Raw genomic sequence first — 17,813 nt, forward strand, 5'->3', positions numbered from 1 at the left:
TCCCCTATATCTATCTACTTTTTTTCTTTGCCATTTTTTGGTTGAAGAAATCAAATCATTTGTCCTGTAGAATTTCCCACATTTTTGTTCTAACTGTGTCAGAATGGGGTTATTGAACATATTTCTCTTCCCCCCGTATGTTCAGTAAACTATTAATAAGATTTAGAGGCTGGTCAGATTCAGATTTGAGTTTGTGGCAAAAAATATATATGTATACATAGGTGTTTCTGTGTACTTCTATTAGCATCTTATCAGGAGTTACATAATATCTTTTTGAGTGCAATGAGTACACCTATTATCCAGATCTTCATTTCTAAATATCATTTTCCACTAAAAGGAACCAGGCTCCTTGGAGAAATGACTAATACCAAAGCTGAGGCAGAAACTATAAGATGAGCATGAAATGTCTTCTTGCACCAAGAAGTAAATAAGTAAATAAGAAGGAAACACTCTTCCTTATAGTAGAACGTCAATTAATATGTAATTTTATGTTTTGGTAGCTTTTTATTTTGAAGTAATTTAAAACTCACAGAAAAGTTGCAAAAATAATACAAAAGTCTCCTATACAGCTTTCACTGAGATTCCTCAATTGTTAATATTTTACTAGACCTAGTTTAACTATCAAAACATAAAGTTAACATTCTTGTATAAATTGAATTATAGTATGCAAATTTCCATCCTCATTTTCCAACCAATGCCTCCTTCTACATGTATATTGCCATAGATATGAAAGAATATCCTTACAATAATTTCTTGGCAATGGAATTGATGGGTCAAAGTAACTTAAATAAATATTATCAAATCACCTATCGTGAGTGAATACGAACAAAAACTTGGTTTTGCTTGCAGTAAAATGGCTTTGGATTAGGCGGCCAATCTGCTCTACTATACATTCATTTCTTCAAGGCCCATTTGAATGTGAGAGATGAAAAGTCAAGGTCTTAAGTTTATCAGTCTCCATTCATTCTCCATTCATTCTCCCCCAGTCATTCATTTATCAAATATTTATTGGGTGCCTACTATGTGTCAGAGACTGTGTTGGAAGGTAGGTATAGAGTTGTAAATAAGATAAGGAAAACTTTCTATACCATAAATGTATGTGTTTTTGCTAGTATAGCACCAAATATTTTTTAGAGGGGGAGAAAAGTTTATGAAAAAGTGGTCCATGTAGAAAGGAAGTAGACATATCCAAGCTACAAATGAGAAATAGGCTCCAGCTCCTGGCCCAAGTTTCAGATGCATAGCCCCCAGCCCTTCCCAAAATTAAATAGCCAGATGCAAATGAGTTCAACTTATTAGAAGAGAATATAACAAAAATCTAACAAAACTTGTAAATGCAAATATCCCACCAGCTAGAATATTTGCTTCTAAGAATAATTCCTACAGACATATTCACACTTGCACACAAATACTTTCGCACAATGATATCATTTCCAGTGTAGTCTGTCATAGCAAGACTGGAACTAATCCAAACATCTATCAGGAGATGGGTTAGATAAATTGTAAAATTCCACATAATGAAATAATCTGCGGCTATTAAAAGAGATAAGCCAGATCTGCATGTGCTGGTATGAAATCATCTCCAAGCTCTATTATTAAGGGCAAAAAGCAAGGTGTAGAGAACTTGTGTTACCTTGTGTGCTTCTGTGGTCACAAAGTGCTCCTGGAAGCATGAGAAAGACATTGACTCTGGGGAAGAGAACTGGAAGAAAGATATTTTCACCCTTTTATACCTTTTGTGCCATTTTTATCATGTACAGATATTGCCTATGTAGATATTTTTAATCACATAAGCTAGAGCTTCAGCCCAGTCCTGGAAGCAGATAAATAGAAGTGAGCTTGGATACAGGATCAGTGACAGGCACAATGCCCCTGCTTCAGGTCAAGATCTGTGCAGACCTGGGTGGATCTAAAATAGAGGTCAAGTTGTCCCAGTTATGAGAAGAAGAAAAAATGCCAAGGCTAGGCCACTCATGGGTGTTCACGGGTTGGAGTGGGCTCCCTATCCTTGGGAGAAGGATTTGTGTGGAGGGCAGCGGGGAGACCAATCTCAGGTAACATTAAAGCAGACCTGTTGAAGATGCTCTGGAGGGCCCAATGAAGAAGACAGCACCTGTAAAAATAGCTTGAAGGCACGTTTTCAGCCCAGAGCTTTTGAGTTCTAAAGCATAAGCTTTCAATTTCTTGTCCCTAACCTCAAGTTTTGGCCAAAGAAAAAGCAAGAGCTTCAATTAGGAGTTTTTCTCTACTGCTGGTTCCACATTTTCAGCAAGATCTGATATCTCAGGAAGCCAGCTCAGGGGGATGGTCCTGATGCAAGTGAACTAACTGTCCAGGCTCAGCACTCAGTGTATTTCCAGATGTTATCTTATTTGACCCCCATAAAAACCCTGCAAGGCTGGTAGTATCATGCCCATTTGGGATACAGGATGAGATACAAGGTCATGAAGAAACAGTCACATAGCACCTTGACTCGAATTTCAGCACCATGACTTTAGCTGCCATTCTAACAGCTGATGGGACACTGTTATGGGCTGAATTGTGTCCCACCCCCAAATTCATATATTGAAGTCCTCACCTCCAGGATCTCAGAATGTGACCTTATTTGGAAATAGGGTCATTGCAGATATACTTAAGATGGGTCATTAGGGTGGGTCTCTAATCCAACATGACAGGTATCTCTATAAAGGGAAAGTTGGAAACAGACACACACAGGGAGAACAAGATAAAGGCAGAATTCAGGGTGATGCATTTACAAGCCATAGAATGCCAACGACTGTCAGCAAACTACTAGAAGCAAGGGAAGAGGACCGTAACAGAGTCTCCCTAGAGCCCTGAGAAGGAGCTGATGCCACCGATACCTCAATCTCAGACATCTACCCTCCAGAAGCATGAGAAAATTAATTTGTTGTTGAAGCCACTCAGCTTGTGGTACCCTGTTATGGAAGCCCTAGCACACTAATACAGGCAGTATGTTCTGTCTCCTAATCATGCTGGTGTCCAGTTCTGTGGGCATCCTTAATGCAGATCTGCTCCACCCTCCAACTGGGGCTGGACTTCCTGACCACTCTCCTGATTAAATTACATCCTGGAAGTTGTAAAGACTCTCAGCTATCCTTTCCCCACGCTATCCTATGGAAGAGGGGAAAGCATTCTTGATTGGTTGGTTCCTCTAAACTAAGCCAAAGATGAAAGGTCCCCAAGGGAATTGCTCCTAAACATGTAGGGGCTCTGCACCAAGCAGACTGACATCACATTTCCTCATTGCTTACGAGTCCAGGAATTGCTGAGCAGCCTGGTGACCCACAGCAGGGGAAAAGAACATTGGTGAAGGATGTGATGGTGCTATGGACAAAGAAGAGGCAAGGACCACCTCCCTGAGAGCCCATCTTCTACAGGGATGGAAAACTGGACTCAATTCTGGCCATGGGGCTAGGGCTGAGGGCATGAAATTGGGGGCTGCAGGGAGAGAACGATTCTCCCAAGGACTGATCTTTGCCTAGAGCTGCTTGAAATTGAGGGGACCTCTGTTCACCCACCCTGAGACATTGGCTTGATTTGTAGTAATGACCCTCAGCAAGGGTCACCTCACCACCACTGAGATAAACAAAGGATACCAAACTACCCCAGGCAGCCTCCTTCTCCCTTACAGAAACAGAGCAGGAAAGAGGGAAGGGTATGTGAAAGAGAAGACTTCCCTTACACACACACGCACATGCACACACATACACGCAAGCACATGCACATAGACACTCATGTGCAAACACACACGCATGTGCGTGCGCACACACACACACACACACACGCATGCTTGCGCCAAGCCATGAGAGCAACAGAAGCCTGCACAGGGGCGGAGGGAAAACATTAGGTAGAATATAAGACTGAGATTTTACATGGACAGGACCAAATCTTAAATTAAACCAAAAATGGCTGAAAAGTGATGGAATCAGGACTGAGCTGTCAGGACGGGAGCCCCCTATCCAGGAGAAAAGAGAATTCAGGACAGCATAGGGAGTATCAATTACTGGAAAACAGAAACTTTTCCATGTTCATACTTCAATGAGAACTGGATAACAAGGCCTTTCCAGAGGAGATTCCTGCCCACGTTTCCCTCACCCTTGACTCTCCCATAATTCTCTGTGGCCTCTGGAACGTGCAGTGCTCTCTCGGGCTTCCGTGCCTTGGCTTGTGCCATCCTCTCTGCCTAGGATAACTTCCCACTCTCTGTTTGCCAAATTGCTACACGTGCTTCAAAACCAAGCTCAAGCACCTCTATGTCTGTGCTCCCATAAGTCCTAGAAAATAAGCTCTCAAAGCACCTTCTATGTCTCCTAGCACTTACCGCAGTGGAATTTTATGTTGATCTGATGGAGAGGAGATAGGAACTGCGAAGATGCGAAAGAGGGATGAGCGTGAAATTTTTCACTATACGTCTTATTATTGATCGAATTTCTGAACCATGAATATATTTCCTATTCGAAGGAAATTTTAAATACAATAAAATAAAATTAATTGTTCTTGCTACTTTGTGGAGTATTACCCCACAATTTAAAAAAAAAAAAATGAATCGTTGATAAACAAAACAACATGGATTAGTCTCAAAACATAAAGCTACATGAGAGAAGCCAGTCAAAAAAAGAATACATACTGACAGTTCCATTTATATGAAGGTATAGAACAGGCAAAATCAATCAACGACAACAAAGCGGGTCAGTGGTTTTGGAGTAAGAGGTGGGAAAGGAGATTAGGAAGAAGCAGGAGAGAACTCCTTGTGCTGATAAAATGGTATTAATCTTGATTATAATGTAGTTACGTGGATGTAGACATGTGTCAAAACTAACTGAACTGTACCCTTAAAATGTGTGCATTTTATTGCATATAAATCATACCTTAATAAAGCTGATACAATGTAAGGCAAGAGAAAACCTAAAAGTGTCTAGAGCTTAGAGTTGCAGAATCCATCTGTCCTATTTGCAGGCTGAATTGAGATGGTCTTGCGTAATTTCAGTGAAATGCAGATTTAGCAAAGCCAAAGTGAAGGCTCGGGCAGTGAGCTAGGGCAGTGAGCTAGGGAAGGCCCAGCTGGAGAGGTGCATTGCAGCCAAGTTGCAGCAGTCTTTACTGGTAGGCTGGGTGTTAGGTTTCAGTCTGTAGATAATGGGGAATGAATGGACGGTGTTCAGGGAGAGAGAGGTATGGTGGGGAGGATCCTCTGGCAGCTCTGGGCAGCAGTGCTTGGAAGAAAAAGAGGTTGGAGATTGTGGCACCACTTCTACTATCCTTGGGCCAGAAATAAACCACAAACGGTTTCATAAGGAAACTCTCCCTATCTCAAATTGCTGAAACTTGAGTGAGTTGCCTCAAAGCCTTGAACCTTCCCCTCCTTCCTTCCCAGCTGGCTCAGTTCTTCATCTGGCCCCTGGCTTTATAAGCACCTCACTCAGCCTCTGCTGTCACCTTCAGTAAGGGAGGCTACTGCAAAGAGACTCTGACCAACCTCTGCCCTGGGAGGAGCTCAGGACAGGATGATGGCCAGACTATACTGTGTGGTAGTGGCCCTCCTGCTGCTAGCAGAGGTCTTCGGGCTTGGAGATGGGGCATCGAATCCCGGGTGTGTGGCCAGGATCACCAGAAAAGGCCTGGATTATGGTAAGGGGGTTTGGTCATTCCTCTGGTGCTCACGGTTGCCCACCAGAGTGGTGTAAACAGGGCAAAAAATCACAGGCTTGGGTTCTGTGCCTCTCTGGCTTAGAAACTTTGACAATGTCACCCTCTACGTTTCGGTTTCCTCATCTTAAGTATCAGAGGCTAAGGATAGGACTAGATCAGCATTTTTCCCAGGGTGGTCTGTGAGCCACCCACATTAGCATTGCTGGGACACTTGTTAACATACGGATTCCGGAGATCCGCCCAAGACTGACAAGTCGGGCCTGGGAATCTGCATTGTTGACATATGGCCCAAGCAATAGCGAAAAGTCCTAAGGCTTGACCACACTGCAGTAAATGCTTCTTCAAAAGCCCCACTATATTCCATCACGGCTTTCAAAATCTGGTTGAATGAATAAATAACAATGATTGCCTTTTACCTGGCACTTTGAGTTTATGATCTAATTTAATTCTCAGGCTCAGGTCGATATTATTATCACCATTTACATGTGGGGGAACAGAGGCTCAGGGAATTTAAGGGACTCTTTTGGGATTACACCGATAGTAAATTGTGAATCCTGCATTCAATCCCAGCCTTTATGATTCCAAAGCCTGGCCACCCAATTGTAATGCTTAGCTACTTCCCACTAAATGAGCTAATCCCTCTATTTGCCTCCAGCCCGCCAATATGGAGTAGCCACCCTGAAGAAGGAGCTGTCCACCATCAAGTTGCCTGATTTTTCGGGAAGCTTCAAAGTGGGTTGGATTGGAAGTGTGAGCTATGAATTTACAAGGTGAGGGTCCCATTCTCCACCACAGGGGCAGTGAAGAAGGAAGAATGGGGGCCTGAGGTCATGGGGAAAGGGGATAAACACGCGATCATCACTTGGACTAAAAGCAAAGGAACCATGGCCAGCTTTTGTGGGGCCTCTACAAGGTGCTATGTGTTTCCTGAAATCATCAAGATGGAAAGAAGACCTTTAGAGACAATTCACTGGCCCCTAGGTCAGTCCCGCAGAGACTGGCTCTAGGTTCTTGCTCTGCCGGGGACCCCTGGCTATTCTCCTGATTGCCCAAATTGGGGACTTGCTTGAGACATACCATCCATCCCTCCAGAGCCTGTCAGGGGTCTGTAATCAATGACTCTAAATCTTTCTAAAACTGACTCACATTCTATCAGCACACTCTCTCTTGAGGAAAGCATCCACAATGTCCCCAGTGAGGAATGAAGCAGGGGCCATCTGTTCCCTGGTGAACAAGCCCTGGTCCTCATCTTGCTCCTCGTAAGACTTAACTGACCCTAATATCCCTCTGTCTTTCACATACTCAGTCTTAGAGTCTTTGGCTGCAGGGATTTTCCTTCTCCAGCTTCTTCATTGTCCAGAATAGGTCCTTGGAGATCATTTATCCATCAGTGATAGAAAAAGCTGCCTCTTGGAATCCTCCCCAAGTCTCTGGAGACAATTTCCTGAAGACAGTGGACAAAGAGGAGCTATTTTAAATCTCTGTGTGTGCATGTGTGTGTGCACGTACATGCACGCACGCACGCTCGCGCGCGCGCGCACACACACACACACACACACACACACACACACGCACACACACACAATCTAGCATAATCTAGGCCATAACACATAGAGGGCATTGCCCCTTAGCACAGCCCTAGAATGCCCCTTTGGACCTGGTTTTCACAGCAGGTTACTATGGTCTGTTAACACATCCAGATCCACTACTGTGAGATTTTCAAGAGCTGGGACCGAGTTTTGAATCTCTGTGGCTTCTGTACCTAGAGCCAGGTCAGACAGAGCAGGATCTCAATGAGTGCTTGATGAGGGAACTAATGAGTGTTAATGTGACAAGAGCCACAAAATCAAAAGGCCACAGGGAAGTGGGTAATGCAGATGAGTGTACCAGGCAAGGACAAGCCAGGAACGCAGAACCCACAACAGGAACTTCAATGGAGGGAATTTAATATAGAGAACTTTCTTCAAAGGTGTTGGTAGAGCTGAAAAGCCAAATAGGGAATGGTAAAGCAATTCAGAAATTAGCAACAACAAAAAAAGTCACTAACATCCCTAAAGCTAGAGAGGAGAAGGTATCAACAGAGCACAGGAGCCAGGGTCTCTAAGTAGGAACTAAGAGCATGAAGAAAGGAGATGTCTGACAGGAGCTGGCCCCAACGTGGAAATATAACCACTGCCAAAGACACAACTCCAGACAGAGAGAGAAGGGGAAGAAATACCTTGGCTTCTCCCTTTTTCCTGTCCATTCACCTCCCCTCGAGTACTTCCCATCGGCCGATCCTAACCAGAAGCTGGCTGCAAAGGAACTTGGGAAATGTCATTTTCAGAGGTCAGTCTCTTCCAACCTAGGTCAGAGCAAGAGAAGGAAAGGGAATGAACTGAGAGCAAACAGGGCACAGGACCAGTGCAATATCTACCTGGAGGACCCCTGCCCCATTTAAAAGGGGGCAGCTGCTCCTCACCTGCAGTTGATTGATGCCGTAAGGAAATATGAACATTGCCTTTTGATTTTTTTTTTTCAAGAGAAGTCAGACATCTAGGGATTTTTTCTTTATATTTTTAGTATAAAATTTCCCAATTTAAAAATGTTAGTGATGGATTCAAATTTTTGAGAACATTATAGGAAAAAGCATATCTATAGCATATCAATCAGATATATGGCCCACAGATCACCGGCAGGTAATCGCAGATATAAATTGTGAGCCTTTATTTGTATTTGAAGTGTGGGGAGCAGAGAGGAGAAGCTGTATCCTGGAGAAGCCCAGGCCCCAAGCTGTGAAGACAGGACACATAATGTGAAGCCATCTCACAGGATCCTCGAGGTGGTGAGGGTCCAGTGAGTTAAGACAGGCAAGAGCGGCTAATGGGGGTGGGTGTCAAAGGATGGGGGAAGGTCTTTGGTCTTGAAGGTTGCGGATGGCTTCCTAAAGGACGGGTAGCCTGTGCAGATCTTGAAGGATGTGAATGCAATTGTTTGATTGTCCTTTGTGGTTTAAGTCAATATGAGACACAGGAGGGGATTCTGGAGACTCATTCAGAGGACTGATGTGCCGCTAGCCTTTCTGGGTTTGATAAGTCTGCCTTCCTTCCCTAGCTTGAGGATCCATAGCTTCAAACTCCAGAACTTGGATCTGAGTCTACACCCAGGGCAGGGTGTCAGAGCCTCCCTGTCCGATAACTACGCATCTGTCAGTGGGAACTGGAAGGTGAAAACGTGTTTCATGTAAGTGGTACTTAGATTAGAACGTCTCTCAGCTTTGGGCCAGGGCATGGCCTCCCACCCTGGACTTCCATTTTCGGGTTCTTAAATGTCCAGTCTATAAAGGACCCAGAGCTGACTATCTCTAAGCCTCCGTTTCATTATCTGTGAAATGGGGTTAATAAGAACTCACCTCAGATGCAGCTGTGGATTACATAAAATAACATATATAAGGCATTTAACAGCACACACAGTACGGCACACAGCAAATACTCAGTAAACTGACTGCCTTAATAAGCTGAGGCTGTCAAAACAGTATAAATGGAGCCACTTTAAAATGGAGCCAGAGCTGCCATGGCAGAGCAACTGCCTTGCACATTTCATGTCTCAAAACTTCGGAATGTTAAGACGGGGTAAAATAACCTTTGGCTTGGGCCTAAAGCAACCTGGTGCCCCAAAGAACTTTTTGCAAAGATACCAGACTGATAACTCCTGGAATGAAATTTTAAAACATTATTTAGAATTAATATCAATATGCTATGTTCACCAATAGAAATGCCTTCCATTAATGTAATTGTTCCCCTTAACTTTCTCACAAATACCTATTGCCTTTGTCTCCTAATTGGAACATTATTTGGGCTTCTGCCTGAATCAATGATTCCTAAACAGCTATCCTTATTGATCTCAAACAAACACTTGTTGCCTCTCACCTTGGAAGGCCCCCTTTTTTTTTTTTTTTTAGGTCACCAAGGCTCAGACAAGATACACAGCTTGTTAGTGGGGAACTGGGAGACAAACCTGGGTCTGCATTCTCTGGCTCCTCTTACTGTAGGTGATGATTATCCACCATTTGGTTTTCATTTCTCCCAACCAGCACTCTAAAGGGTACTTATGATCTGAGTGTGGATAGCATTTCCATCTCAATTTCTCTGAACTTGAACAAGGACCAATCTGGACGACCCACCGCCTCGGTGGCTCACTGCAGCAACTCCATTGGCCACGTCAGCATTTATATTTCCGGAAACCTAAGGTAGGTCACCCCATACACTTGCTGGAAGTTGTCAGGACCGCCTCAGCATCCGGCTCAACCAGGGGATGGCCCTAATGGGGCAGAATAATGAGATTTAAAATCTATCGAGATCAGAGGTCAGTGAACTAAAGGCTGTGGGCCCAATCTAGTCTGCCACCTGCCGTCGTAAATAAAGTTTCATTGGAACACAGCCACGATCATTTGTTTACATTTGCCTGCAGCTGCTTTAGCACTTCATCAGCAGAGTTAAGCAGTTGCAGCAGAGACTGTATAGCATGCAATGCCAAAAATATTTACTATCTGGCCCTTTAAGAAAAAGTTTGCCTGACTCTTGGGCAAGATTGCCTTTAATGGCAATCCAGCATCCCAAAGCGACTTGCCTGGAAGGGAAGCTAAGTGAATTTCGAATGAATGATGGCAATCTTCAGGGTGACCGCCTTCCTACTCTGTTTTGGTTGGCACTACATCACTCAGATCCTGACAGGAAACAGAGGGCAATTCAAAAGGCACTGACAAGAATCTAATGAAGGGAAGATTAACCAGAGACTAACAACAGTGGGGAGCTATTACCACCCCTAGGATTGAAGGTGAGAGGGAAAGGAAGGGTGTTACCAGAGCCTAAAAAGGACTGGAACCTTGGAGAAGGGGCCCTGGGACAGGAGTATAGCAGTACGACAGGCAGGGAGGGATCTGGGTGTAAATACCACAACTCCCTTCTCTTTCCTGCCTATGCCTCCCATTAGCCCAGCCTGAAGGCAGACAGCAGGAAGTGTTGAGAGATGAATCTGTAGTTGACAGTTCCCCCAGGATGCTTTCTGCAGAACCCTGCGAAGCACCGGTGTCTGATATTACTACATGAATTCATAATATACATAAATTTCTAACATGCACCACTAATCCTTTAATCAGCAAGCATCGAATGGTAAAAACTTTATGGGAGAAAAAATTTTACCGAAAGTAATTCCACTAACGTAGTTCACTTATTTCCCATAACCTCTCACCTTCACCCTCAGGTGAGAACATAGGTGTGGAAGGCTCTGTTCTGGGTCATGATATTCAAGGTCTGGTGTCTATGGCTGGGAGGGGCTCTCAGTGGGCAGCTTTGCCTGAAGTGGATTAGATTCACCTATGAGTTCCATGAAGTTATTCACCAATGTCCCTCAACACTTAACTTGTACTTAGCAGGTAGGAGGGGCTCAGTACATGTTTGTTGAATGAATAAGTAAGTGAATGACTAATTGCTAACTGCCAAGCAAGTTGTTCGGCAGATTTGGAGGGGTATAAACAATAGGCCTACCCCCCTTATTAATGTTTAATGTTTTTGAATAGGTAATTCATTGGCATAGTTCAAAATTCAAAAAGTACAAAGAGTACAGAAAGAAAAAATCTCTCTCCACTCTGGTTCCCCCACCAAACAGCTCGCATTGACACAGCAACCAATGCTAACCATGTCTGACATCTCTTTTTATTTTATTTTATTTTTGTGCGTGTGTGATACTTCTACTCTGCCATCTTGACCAGATTGAATGTCTCATTCTTGAGGGTTATGTGGGCACACTTAGATATTTTGCCTTTTTTTTACACAAATGGTAGCATGCTATCTAGAGTATTATGTCTCTAGCTTTTCTTACTTAACAATGTATTTGTAAGCCCTTCACACAAGAATACAAGAGCTCCCTTTTCAAAGTACTTTATTATATGAAAACACTAAAATGTATATTATTAGTTTCTATTGATAGAATTTTGTTTTTAGTTTGGGGGTTTTTCTTCCAGGGTTCGCTACTACAAACAATACTACAAAACATAACCTTGTGCTTTTACCTGGGCAAATAAATTATAAGATAAATTCTTAAAGTCGTATGTGCATTTTGTCATTTCAATATATACTAACAAATTGCTCTCCAGAGTTTGCTAGTTTCCACTCACACTAGCAAGAGATGAAAGTGTCTGTTTCCTCCCAGTATCACCAACACAGCATATCAAAGATTTAGCTTTTTTGTCAATCTGAAGGGTGAGGGTATCTCAGTTCTCATTTGTGTTTATCTTGTTGTGAATGATGATGAGTATCTTAATATATGTTTAAGAGCCAGGTATTTTGTTTTTCCTGAACAGTCTATTTATATCTATTCCTATCTTTCTCATCTATTTTCCCCCCTCCTCGAACAGTCCTCAAGACTTCTGACCTCTAAATTCACCAGCCTCTTTTATGTTGCAAGTTATAAAAACTTCAACTCAGATATTGAAGCATTAAAATGGATTTGATCAGCTCACATACACCTGAAAAGTCCATGATATTGATCCAAAGCGGTGACTGGATCCAGGTGTTGGGCCAACGTCACCAGGAATCGGTTTCTTGAGTGCGTTTTAGTCTCAGGAAGGGTCCTCCACCCTTAGGAGCGGCAAAGGGAGCGGCAAAGGGAGCCGCCAGAAGCTCCAGGTTTCTTGGCCCTTAATGCCTGTCAGCTCAGCGGAAGCAGCCTTTTCCGCACACCCCCCAGAAGGAAAGCCCCAATGAGAAAAAGCTCTCATTGGTCAATGTGGGTCATGTGCCCGTCCCTCGACCAACTATTATGGACTCTTATTGGCTGAGGCAGGGTCTAGAACCCGCCTTTAGACCTGGGTGAAGTCCCACTGAACCACAAGGACTGGAAATGGGGAAGGAGTGGGTTTTAAGAAAGGAAAAAGTTACTGGAGGAGTTAAAACCACAGATGTATTTAGTTAACGCCCCAACCCTAACGGGCCTACTCCTACTTAACATTTCTGATCCAGGAAAATACTATGGGTCGCCCACCCTTGGATTAAATTCACCTGGTTGTGTCCCTTCTTGGAATAAAATGGGAAATGTCAGCTCCGTGGGAGTTTCGGTTAACCATAAAGTGGATCCTGACCCTCTTTATTCTTTTCTCCAGCTGGCTCCTGAACCTGTTCCATAAGAAAATTGAAAACAATCTCAAAAATATCTTGAACCAAGAGGTAAACAAAAGATAAACAGATTTGTAGTTAAAGATCATTGGCATGTACATATTTGATATTTGGAAACAGCTTTGTCTCTTAAGTATGTTGCCATTTGAATTTGTTTAGCAAAACCTTCCTCATTGCGAAGGCAAACCTTAAGGTTTTCCCCAGGTAGTATGATCACATATGCTAAATCGGCATTTGAAATTGACAAAGTGTTTGGTATCTAGTTGTAGATAATATTAGATATGGAGAAGTGACTTTGGATACCTCCCTCACACCACACACAAAAATCAACTCCTGGTAGGCTAGTATTTAAATGCCAAAACAAATCTAAAACTTTTAAGGAGAAAACCTAGGATATCTTTCTCACCTTAATAGGAAAATGTTTATTAAATAAGACTAACCCCCCCCACCCCCCACCCCCCAAAAATGCATCATATTGAGAACAGCACTGGGGTTGGCCCTCAGCATCTCTCATCTCTGGAAAAAGGCTTGATCTTGGAGGCAAAGGGGTATCTCTTACATTTACCCTTTGTATATCTCTGGGCAAGTTGATGCACCCTCTGATGTGCCAGAGATGGTGTAGGAATAGCTGAAGTTAGAAAATCGTGAGACTGGGAGCTTCTGGGATCTACCAAGCTGGAATTCTTGGCTTACAAAGGAATAAATGCATGGCCTACATAGGAATGGAATGCTGGGGCAAACCCTCTTTCTGGCTTTGCTTTGAAGCCCTCTGGTGGCCGTAGTTAATACTGCCTATACTGCCTGCGGACCAGGTACTGTGCTCTCTTTCAGATCCCTAGTCACAGATGGCCAGAAACCCCAGTAGGAAAAGGAGGCAAAGAGTCTGGAGCCTCTGATTAAAGAGCTGCCTCCTGCACCTAGAAGAATATCTGCTTTGTCTCCTCTGCTCTTTAATACATGTATTTATGTACTGCACTTCCTGCCACTTAGCCACCAAAGGACCATGACAGTAGCAGACTCAAGGGCAGTGCCGACTTGACCACCATCCATTTTTAATGTGGGTTCCAGAAAAGTCTAGGAACTTAAGTTGGGCCCACATGTAAGAGGCCACCCCAAATGGGGCAGTGACCAAGTGTTGATGAGGGTATTGGTTTCTTTTCCCTTTTCACCATGCTCTCCCTCCCTCCACCCCACACACACCTACCTACAAGGTGGAGATATAACCCATCACAGTCCCTGGAGTGGTAGCAGGGAGGGGTGGGACGTTGCCAAGGAGAGGTGGAGGAAGGACTCACGTGGCTTTCTCATCCACTTTCGGCAGATCTGCAAAATGGTCAAGAAGTCAACAGCCTCATACCTGGAGCCCTATCTCCAGACTCTGCCAGGTTTGGAGCCCCCACCCCACTTCTCTGGGTGCCTTCAGATGCCATGGCACCTAGTACCCCTGGAACCACCACCACCCCCCTCAAGAGCCCTGGGAGAATTTTCCCCCGTTGAGTATTTCTCCATCCTACAGAGTTGAATATGGAGTGAACACCTCTCTTTGGGGTCTGTTCTCTGGAGGTGGGGGAGTAAGGCAATCTACCTGCTGGGAGCATGAGGTGAGCAGAGGATTAGGAATACATGGGAGAATCACGTGTTAGCTCTGTACTGGCTGCTTTAACAAAACAGGGGTGCTCTGAACAACCTGTGCAGGGCTGGATACCCTCCCAGTCCTGCCCCTCCAGCTGCCACTGTGCAGGGCTGGATACCCTCCCGGTCATGTCTCCCCCTCTTGCTGAAGTCCGTCAAAAACTCCCAGCTTCAGACGACAAGGCCTGGCGTGGTCTGGCCCTGACTACCAGCTTCCCATTAGTCTCTCCAATATACAGTGCTCCATAACACTACAAGATCTTTGCACGTCATTCCTTCTGCCAGGAGTGCCCTTTCCCCACATCTACCTTTCTTCACCCAATCAATACCTGCTCTTCTTTCAGATCTCAGCCAAAGCAACACCTCCTCTGGGAAGCCTTCCCTGACTTCCTGTCCAAGTCAGGTTGCCACCTCCCACTTTACCCCTGTTAAATGGCTGGCATCGTCCTGTGAACTTCTGCTACCTAACATCTAGCAGACTTGCAATTGCACATTTATTTCATTGAGTGTTTAATTGTTTCCTCCTCTGGACTTGAGTTCCACGAGGACAGAAACTTTGACTATCTCACTCAGCTGTTGTATCTGCCCCTTTCATTGTGCCTGGCATATAGCAGGTGCTCAATAAATAATGAATGGATGAATGAATGAATGAATGATTGAGTCAATGGATAAATAAATGAAGCACTCGCTCTGTGACTGAAGGTACCATGGATATGCCCCAGCCCATTTCCATTCTCCAAAAGCTACAGTCCATGTGAAAGGAGGTCCCTGGAGTTGTGCAGTGTACAACTTGCACAACTGCATTTGGCTACCCTGTTCACAATGCTGCTTCTTTCCCATTCCACAGTCACCTTGATGATTGACCAGGTTGCTGGCATTGACTACAGTTTAGTAGGTGCTCCCCAGGTGACCTCCCAAGATCTGGACATGCCTTTAAAGGTAAGGGGCTGTGGGAAAAGGGCCTTGGAGCTCCACTTCCCAGAACCAGCTCCTACCCCACTTTCTCCTGTCCATTTTCCTATCAGTCCACATCCCTGACTAGTGCCCACAGTGGGCAGATGTGGTACTCAGCACTCAGAGCAAAACTTAAGACAATGTCACTGAACTAACATGGTAAATCTGTCTAGAGTCCAGAAGACCTTAGCTTGAATCCTGGCTCTAGAACTTGTGTGCTGGGGAACCTTGGGAGAATTACTTAACCTCTCTGGGCTTCTATTAAATGGGTAGAATAACAGCCTTACCTCATAAAGTTGCTATAAAAATTAAGTGAGATGTGTGCCTGGCACATAGCACATATATAGGGTAGCACTGTTATTACTACCTGCCTCCCCGCTATAGTAGACTGAAGAATGGCTCTCTAAAATGTTCTAATCCCCAAAATCCGTACATGTTACCTTATGTGGAAAAAAGGGATTTTGCAGATGTGATTAAGGATCTTGAGATGACAAGATTATCCTGGATTGGTGGGGGGAGAGGGAGGGCGGTGCCGGTTGTAATCATAGGGATCCTTATAAAAGGGAAGCAAGAGATAAGGGGACAGAAGGCAATGTGACAGTGGAAGCAAGAACCTGGAGCAAAGCAAGAGGTGATGCAAGGGAAGGACCACAAGCCAAGGAACACAGATGGCCTCTAGGAGGTAGAAAAGACAAGGAAACAGATTCGCCCTTGAAGCCTCTAGAAGAAGCCCAGCTTTACTTAACACCTTCAGTTTAGGCTTCTGACCTCCAGAAATGGAAGGGAATAAACCTGTGTTGTTTTAAACCACTGAGATTAAGGTAATTTGTTACAGCAGCAACAGGAAACTAGTAAATCTCCTTTTCTATAACTTCCTGCCTTTTCCGCAACTCCCCTGTGGGTTCAGCTAGGCCCTAGAGTGCCACCCCTTCCAATTTTATTTAAGTAGCACCTATATGCTTCTTAATCTGTGCCAGATGTTGTTCTGAGTATTTGTACAAATATTAGCTTCTATTAAATTTCATGCTACCTCTGTGAAGTAGAAACTATTAGCATCGTCCCTGTTTCACAGATGAGGAAGTTGAGACACAAGGCAGTTGGTGACTTGCTTGAGGTCCCAGAGCTAGTATGTGGCAGACCAGGATTCAAATCCGTACGGTTAAGCTCCAGAGTTCATGCTTTTCACCACTGGCTTTGATTCTTCTTCTATGTCCTGAGCCTGAGAGAACATAGGACCCCCTCCCCACCAAAAGGTGGGTTTCAGGCACCTGTTAGGACCTAGATGCTGTGGGGCCAGAGGAACATTTTCAGGACTCCTGGCCCCACATGCTGGAGAGGAACCACCACCCCAGCCACAGCCCAGGGCCCAGGAGACCTCACCCAGTCAGGCTTTGGATGCCTCTGCCTGACACCCTCCCTGGTAGGAACCTTGGGTGGCTGATATGTCCCTCTGTTTCCAGGGTGAATTCTTTGGCCGAAGCCAGCGTTCCCCAGTCCCCTTCGATGCTCCGTCCATCAGGCTGCCCCAGAAGCATGAACACATGATCTACTTTGCAGTCTCCGACTACGTCTTCAACACAGCCAGCCAGGTTTACTATCAGGCTGGGCACATGAATTTCACAATCCGAAATGAACATGTGAGTAGAGGATGGAGGGGACTGGGGGTCCCAGGAGAGAGCATCAGGTGGGACTGTAGACCTGCTGTGGGCACTCTAGGGAGCTAGGAGAAGAATGTGGAATTTGGAGCCTACCCGACATGAGTTCAAAGCCAAGCTGTGGTTCAGTTTCCTGTCTGTGTACATGGATCCCCACGGATTATATGAGAGATTGTAAAGAGCTTGGTGTCTGATGCACAATACATATCAGCTATTATTAGAAGTACTTTAAAAAATAAGACAGACTCTGGTGTGTCATATCAGGTCCTCCCAGCAACAGATGCCAAGAGAGCATTAGATTCGTGTTTTATTAGAGAAACGCCCATGAAGGATAAAGGAGAGAAGGAGAAAGAGGAGGTGCGAGAACCCTCATGCGGTACTGATATCTGTGAAGAAAGAAGGAAAGCAGGCAGACTGGGTAGAAGAGCTGCTGCACAGCTATGAGGAGTCTCGGCTAAGCTGAGGAGCAGGCAAGAGCAAAGCCTGCTTATTTAGAGGAGTGCCACACACATCAGGCAGACATGTAAGGCGTCAGCTCCAGGCTAAAACGCTAAGTGTAATCATTCAGACCTGACCACAGCCACTTAAACGGCTTTTCCTGGCAGGCCTCGCCAGGCTTGGAGCATGGCCAGTGTTGGTCAGTCTCTGGAGGGAGCTGCAGTTAAGGACTCAAGCTCCCCGCCCCCCCCCCCGCCCTTACCCCCACCACGCAGCTGGCATATGTTAGCATTCTTAGCCAAGACACTTCCGC

General features: G+C 44.7%; 2 long non-coding RNA genes across 2 annotated transcripts in view; one reads left to right on the forward strand and one right to left on the reverse strand.

The window, feature by feature from the left end:
- Positions 1–4,895: 4,895 nt before the first annotated feature.
- LOC105296492 overlaps positions 4,896–17,813 on the reverse strand; it is a 30,358-nt gene continuing 17,440 nt past the window's right edge. Inside the window, exons 8-12 of the long non-coding RNA XR_002781935.1 lie at positions 14,026–14,144; positions 12,708–12,821; positions 9,667–9,969; positions 7,889–8,014; positions 4,896–7,114 (exon numbers count right to left, since the gene is read on the reverse strand). This is a non-coding gene — a long non-coding RNA (uncharacterized LOC105296492). The remainder of the gene's footprint in view (positions 7,115–7,888; positions 8,015–9,666; positions 9,970–12,707; positions 12,822–14,025; positions 14,145–17,813) is intronic.
- On the forward strand, positions 9,964–16,889 carry LOC105296516. Its single transcript, XR_002781940.1, has 3 exons — positions 9,964–10,485; positions 12,809–12,872; positions 16,868–16,889. It is a non-coding gene; the product is annotated as an uncharacterized LOC105296516 (long non-coding RNA).

This window comes from Pteropus vampyrus, unplaced genomic scaffold (genome assembly GCF_000151845.1).
Source record: "Pteropus vampyrus isolate Shadow unplaced genomic scaffold, Pvam_2.0 Scaffold125, whole genome shotgun sequence".
Lineage (NCBI taxonomy): Eukaryota > Metazoa > Chordata > Mammalia > Chiroptera > Pteropodidae > Pteropus > Pteropus vampyrus.